Raw genomic sequence first — 7,642 nt, 5'->3', positions numbered from 1 at the left:
AGTCTTTCCTCCACCTTTTTTCAACTCTGTAATGATGGAATGACCTTTATTTGGAAAAACACCTCTGCCTGTGAGATGAAATCTTTCTATGCTACTGGAGTACTTGACTTTCCCAGTCACTTCCATGCAGTGAATAGCCCAGTGTCCATGGGCCTTCATTCCCATTTTTCCCTCTCTGGATGAAGAAAGAAAAATAAAAAATTAAGTTAAGCTTAGGCAGATCTGCACTGCATCAGCCTGTTACAGAACAATTAAATAGATGTATTTATGCATTCTTATGTAGAAAAGAAAAAGTTGGCAGAAGAATATATGGGATCCTACCTTATCAGCTCAAACTGGAGAAAAAGTTTCCTTTTGTATTTGTTTTTGATCTTCATTTTTGTTAAATATGAAAGGCTGCTTCATTCTGCCTAAATCAGCCTACCCAAAGCCACTGATCTAAGTAAAGCAGAAGAGAAGGTGTATGTGCAAGGGCTTATTCCAGGAAGTCTTTCCAGCAGCTGCACTAATGTTGTGCTCTGAAGAGTTTAACATTACTTCATTCAGTTGGTTTTAAAGTCTGATATTCACAAACATTGTAGAAGAAAGACTCAGCACACCCTCTGAGTAACTTTCCACTTTATTTTTAGTCTTTCTGAATCAAGTGACAGGGGGGAAGTGAGAAAGGCAGTTACAGTGGAGGAATATTTTAGAAATGTCAATAGGCTGTCAGTAAAGTCCTACAAACCAAAGCTGTAAGCTGCTTTTATTCCCTGCCCCTGCTCTGAGTCCTTCTATATCCCAATCATCATACACAAAGCTCTCACTAAGAAAAGATTTGTGGCAATATTCCTACCACTGCTGCAAGGCATTACCAAAAGTATTGGTTCCTTGGGGCCAAGAGGTATCAATGCACTTCATTAGCCAAGAAACTGAATAGGTAGAGAATGGGTGGAAAAGCCCTTATATAGTTCTCTGTAATAATGAAGGGTTAATAAGTAACAAAGAGTTGCTTTGTTGCTATACAAGCCCACCACTTCAAGGCTACAAGCTAGAGTGGTAAGTAACCTAACAGCCTCTTGGGATTTTTACAGCTGATTAAAAATTTATTGAAAGATCTATTAATAATTTATTAACTTTATACACATTTTTAAAGGTACTCTTAGATTAAAAGTCTGATAGAATAAACTTATGATAAAAAAACAAATTGAGCACTTAACAAAAAAGGACCTTATTTAAGTAATGCTAATAAAAATTTAAGTAGTTTTGTTTCAATGGGAGGGAGAAGAAAGGAAGAAGCTCATCTGTTTTGTTGAACAAAGTACAACATTTACAAAATCCTCTTATTTTAAATAAAAGAATACTTTAAAACTAGTCTTTGAAATGGTTGGAACATTCTTAAGAGACTGGGTTTTAAGGGGAGAGGTGGGTGGCTCTGGAAGACCTGTCTAAAAGGGATGGGATGAACACGACTTGCAGTATGGCATTGAGACAGCACTGCTTTATTTCTGCACTTCAGAAGAGTGTTCCTTACTTGGTTTTTTTTTGTTTCATTATAGAAAAGGATGGTGTGAGCAGCAGTGTCACTCACTGTTTCAAAAACATTGAATAAAATATTTGTCTTTAAAATATCTTACTGTAAAATGTCTTTTTTTTCTGTTGGCTGACTTACACAAGAGTTGGAAGTGAACAAATTGTTTTACTGCTCGTCAGCTCCTGACATTTATTCTAGTTGTATATATAAAGGGGGATAAAAAAGAAGAAAAAAACTTTACATACCAGGAGAAGAGAAAGGTCAGGTTACTGTTATCTGCCATGTGGTTCCTGCCCAAGAAACAGAGAAAAAGAGCCGCAGGAAAAAGGGACAAATATGATTTGTTGTGTCAGAAACACAAGTCTGAAATAGATTTATTGGCATTGTTCAGCATATAGACAAGTTGTGACAGTGACAAATGGACTTTCTGAAGGGAATCTAGGGGGTTTGTTGTTGTATGTTTTCTTGGAGTCAGGAAGTACCTTGCCTCTATCCTGTCATAATTATCTAGCAAATCAGCCATTGATTTTTTAAAGTATGTTCTTGAAAAGTGACTTTTCTCTACAATGTATAGCTGTATGCTTTTAGCATTTAACTACCAAAATATATTCCTCTGTTTAAAAAAACCAATTCAGCAACAATTGTGGAAATGCCCCAACCCTTCTAAGCTGAACCCTCTCTCCAATCATGCCAGATCAGCTGTCCTGTGCCTGAGTATCTGTCACAGGCACAAAATTGCAGCACAAAGCCCACTGGGTGCTAATGTGACTATCAGGGGAAATGTTTCCAAGCACCAATTCCCCTCAAAAGTGCACTCCCAATGACCTAAAATTCTGTGACCTCTTTACTGCTCTGCAGCCCTCTATCTGCTACTTGCACTGCTGGTCTCAGAGCAGAAAAGATGCCAACATATTACTCACTGAGTGCATGGGAGGCAATCTGCAGAAGTGAAGGAGCAGAAGGCTGGCACCAAAATATATGTCTTATGCTGGATATAAAAATGCATGATACCTGACTGCTGTAGCCAGGCACGAGAGATGCAAGAGGAAGAATTGCAGAGGAGAGAAGGGCAGGAGCAGAGCAGAGGGGGCACAGCTGTACACAGCTTCCTTACCTTGGCCTGGGGCAAGCAGGGAAAGAGATGAGAGATAAAGCTTGTTACCAGGCACCTGAGCTCTCAGTACTGCCCCAGCTCCTTTAGACATCTAATTGTTACTTTATAGTCAAGGAAGTAGCTCCAGGAGCACCCCTGTCCTGACTTTCTCATCTTTTATAGCATTAGATGTAGAAAACTTAGGATGTAGTGCTTGTGAGAGTCCAGGCTGACTAGTTTCAGTGTGGACAGCTACCTTCCACACTTTGATATCTGGGGTGCATATTGACCATGCACAGAGCTGTACCCCTGCTATTTCTCAGGAAATAACATAAATGATAATCCCAGCAGGTCCCTTTGAATGCAGGGTCTCAGTGAGTCAGGCCAATCAACCTGTTTAAATCTGCTTCTGGTTGGTGCTTTCAAATATACTTATATACTTTCACTGCTTAATGTAGCTCTCCAAACAGCAGTTTGACAAATAGAGTAGAATGCTTTCTATCACTGAAAATCTGGGGAAAAAGTAAGATAATGAAAAATTTGTCCCATGATGAGCAATTTAGAGTCATATTATCTGTCTCTTTTCCCCCCAGTTTTTAAACTTCTTTTTCTCTGTTTATGGATGGAATGAAAAAATGTTGTTTTTCTTTTCCAGGTCAGTTAATGAAATTAAGTGGGAATATGCATGTAGTGTTTGTGTGATATAAAAATGTCACCACTTTACTGCATCCATTCAGTCTTGTAGCTACAATGTAACAAATTTTTTTTACCATGTTTATTTTTACACACCGCTGTGACATATAAGAACTCAATTTTAAATGACATCTTATTATTATCCCTGTACATCAATTTATCTCTAAATTTTCTAAAGAAAATTAATGTATTACTAATATGAAATTGAACAAAATGCAACTCTTGTGCTCTGAATCCATAAAAAACTGTATCCTGTACCATTGAAATTAATGTGCTCAAATAACAACAGGAGTGGTCCTCTGGTCGTCTGGGGCTTTGATAGAAAGAGAGATTAGCATAAAGTTAATTACACTCAAGATAAATCATTAAACCAAAATACAAAGAAAGGTAGACAAGAGAGAGCCTAGAGAAACATGAACTCTAAGAACAGAATTAACAAAAGGAAAAAAAGAGAAAAACTATGATTTTATTTTGAATTAAAAATACACATATATAATACAGATGCATTTATTGTATGTCTGAAGCACAAATAGTTTTCTTTTGAAAATCTTTGGTCATAAAGAAATGAAGCAGTAAGTATAAAAACCTCAGGTACTCCCATTTCCTTAAACAAGTGAAGACATTGAACAGAGTGCTGAAGGGCAAGGTGTCATTCTCTTTAGGTATTTTCTTTTTTTCTTTTTACTTTGGTTGTTTGGTTAGTTGGTTGTTCTGAGGGGTTTTTGGTTTGGTTTTTTTTTTTTTGGGTTTATTTTGGTTTGGGTTTTTTAGTGGGTTGATTTTAGGGGGGATGTTTTTGGGTTTTTGGGGGTTTTTTGGTGATTTTTTTTTGGTGGTTTTTGTTGGGTTTCTTGGGTTTTTTTGTTTTGTTTCATTTTGATTTGGTTTTTTGTTTTCGTTTGTTTGTCTAGGCTTTTTATTGTGTTATGTACTGAAAGTTTAGGAAAAGAGACACATAGAATCAGTTGATAAACCAGGCTCAAGCCCTTCTCTAATCAATGTTCCATTTTACAGACAAAGAGAAAGGTTGTTCCACTGTCCAGAACAGAACAGAGCAAGAAAGACCAGCATCAGAGTATGCCAAGGGCTGCAGGTGGGGCAGAGCTGTGCAACGGGAAAGAACAGAAAGCAAGAACTGAAAGAAAGTGATCTGTCGTAGAAACATCATGTTCAAATTAGCAGTATAATTCTTCCTGTCCTTCCTTTCTGTCTCTGACTTAAAAAACCTCAAAACACTCTAATTCTGGACCTCAGGCTTTGCGACAAGTCATTTAAGGCTGGTTTTTGGTGGGCTTTAATTTTACAGAGAGAAAAGTTCCTACTCAAAAATTTCTGGCCTGTGGTAACCTCAACAGAAAACGATTCTTCCTGGAACTTCTGCGTAAAGTTTAGAACAGATTAATCAGGTGAGAGCAAGAGTCAAGTTTTTTGTTCACTAGATTTGCTGCTAATGTTCATGTAAGAAGACACAGATGGGGAATCATATCATCCCTCACAGAGAGATGTCTTGTTGCTCCTTATTCCTATGTCAGAGCAAACAAACACACATGTACGCCCTCCTCTCACCATGCACCTTTTTTTTATCTATTAATCCAAAGAGATACATACATTAGTCTGCATGTCTACTATCTATTAATAGAAAAAGGTTTTTTATATAAAAGATCTATGACTCCTGACTGTATCAGGTTTCCTTCCTAGAGGCATCTTATCCATCTGCACAGCTATCCCATTTTTCTGATCTGTTGTCCTCCCTGCTATTTCCATTGGTCTCCAGCTACCTCCATGGTAGCTACGGCTATCTTCTACTTTGGTGGAAGCTGGAGATGTGTCCTGGTTCTGTACCCCTGCCCCTACTGTGTTCACTTCTCAACCTGAAGATAGCCTCCATTTTATTTCCTCTATTTCCTTTCTTTGGAAAATGGTGTCAGTCAATACGTTTTGCAGCCAGCCATGTACGACACAGAAGTATAGGATTTATGAGTAGATGGACTGAAGGCAGAAAAATAGAAAATAGAGTAGGGAAAGAAGCTAAGAGATCATCTACCATACAGAAAGATTAGAGTGTTCTACCTATCTCTAGACCTTAGAAAGCCACCCAGCTTATTCTAGCCATCTCTCAAAGATGGGAAAAAACTGAACACAAAAAAAACCCTCAAACTCCAAACAAAAACAAATAAACCAAAAAAAATCCCCACAAACTACTCTATACAGCATTTCACTATTCAAATATTCTGCCTTCTGTAACTCATTTCCTAACCCCTGACCATTTTGCAAATTAGGCTTACTGCTTCTTGTTTCAGCTAAAGTGAATATGACAAGACAGTTTATCATCATAATCTTGGAAACTAACCTTCCATGTATTTAAAATCTATTGACGTGACTTCTTTACTCTAAACTAGATAACTCAGCTCCTTCACATTTTATTCAGAAACCATATTATTTAGACCTCTGATTATTCTTGTCAATTTTCTCTGTCTTGTACTACAATCTCCTCGCATTGCATTCAGATCCAAATAACAGCACTACTCCAAATCTTAAAGTATAGATATTTGTACAGACAAGTGTGATATTCATGGGTTATTTCTTTTTTGCTTTGTTGAGATTTCTTTTTTTTACAAAATCATTGTATTTTTATATGTGTTCACTCTGCCATCAACCACACCCCTCAGAGTTTAGGCAGGTGCTCCCTGTTCTCTGTCTGTAAAGATTATTTCTACATAAACTTTAAATTTATCTTTATTAAATTGCATCTACTCTTCCAATTTTTCAAAATTATTTTAACTTCTAATCTTGTTCTTCAAAGTGTTTGCAAGCCTTCCCAACAAGGAGTGATTTGCAAGTTTTAAAATCTGTGTTCTTTGTTCTCTACTCCACTTTCCAAGGTCATTAATTTAAGTTCTGAACAGAAACAACCCTGGAAAGACTCCTTCAATTTGGGAATATAGCACTGACATGACTCCTTAACTACATTTTTCCAGACATTTTTCTGGATGTTTACCTTTTCCCCCTTTACCTGTTCCCTGCTGTGTTTCAGATGATTTTCCCACTTTTTACTAAGCCTTGCTTTCCTAACATTCCTGTCTGGTTGAACCACAGCACATCTTCACTGGGACAGAATGCTTTTTACTTTTACCATGGCTGTAAAGTCATTAAAATTTTCAGTCAGTGGATCCTCCCCAGTCCTTTTTCCAATTGATAAAGTTTAGCTTGTAAATGAGAGAAAGATGTGAAGTCAAGACATAATAGTTGATCACAATGGGGGTAATTTATTAAGAAAAAAGGGGTGTCAAATCCAAGGAAATGAGAAAAACCTCCTAAGAAGTTAGATAATCCCTTCTATAGTTCATGCTTAATATCTTGCCAGGGCATGAAATATTTTTTCCCATTTTTATGTGCCACTTTTCCTAACATGATAATTTTCCCATCATGCTTGGCAAGTACCAATAACCCACGGGTGCTAGTATAAGATAATCATTAGCAATAATATTAAAAAAAACCCAAGGTGACAGATTCATTAATTTATTTTCTGCATAACACCAATACATTTTAGTGCTTGATAAATACAGTCAGTCAAATTCTTCATTTAGACAGTGTCTTTCTTCATATTTTAGTTCACAACATGTTATTTGTACAGAGAAAGACAGAGAAATCTGTCATCTGCAAAAATAAAAAAATTAAAGATAGCCAACCCTGGAACAGAGTTTTCTTGGTTGCCTTGTTCATGATCAATTGTATAATGAGCATACCAGATAAAAGTAAGCAAATATTTCAGGGTTTTTGTTAGGAGTCATTCCTTAAAGTACTTTTGTTCTGAGTTTGTTTTCATTCCATATATACATTTCAAACAGAAAATCATAAATAATCCTTCATATCATAAAAAGGCAATGTTGTGTACAAAAGAAGAAATCAAAATGAAACAAATGGATACATCAGACAAGATTCTTATCAGAAATTATTTGTGTCTTACTCCATATTTCTTACAGTAAATCAATCATTTTTGACAATAGGTAGATAGAAGGCCCCTGAAAATTGTAGATATCTAATTTTAAAAACACTTTCAGCTTATGCAGAAGCATGAAGCAGTGCAGCTACAAACCAGTATAAGTGCAGGGGGTACTTTTAGTTTCTCTCCCTTCACTCCCCGTATTTGCAACAGTAGCTTTATTGAAACTTTTTATAAATTAAATAAGAGGCTTTTGTCTGCAGAAAAGGCTTTTTTGTCTCTGTTCACCAGCACAATGGATGATGATGAAGCATCATCATGGATGTCAGGGTCTAAAATGGAGACAGCCGGGAATCAGAACTAGTGAAGTAACAATTTAAGTAATAATAATATTTTCGAT

The sequence above is a fragment of the Agelaius tricolor genome, unplaced genomic scaffold (assembly GCF_023055355.1).
Source record: "Agelaius tricolor isolate 1412-34295 unplaced genomic scaffold, bAgeTri1.0.p SCAF_3, whole genome shotgun sequence".
NCBI lineage: Eukaryota > Metazoa > Chordata > Aves > Passeriformes > Icteridae > Agelaius > Agelaius tricolor.
Note: the sequence above shows the minus strand (reverse complement) of the source record.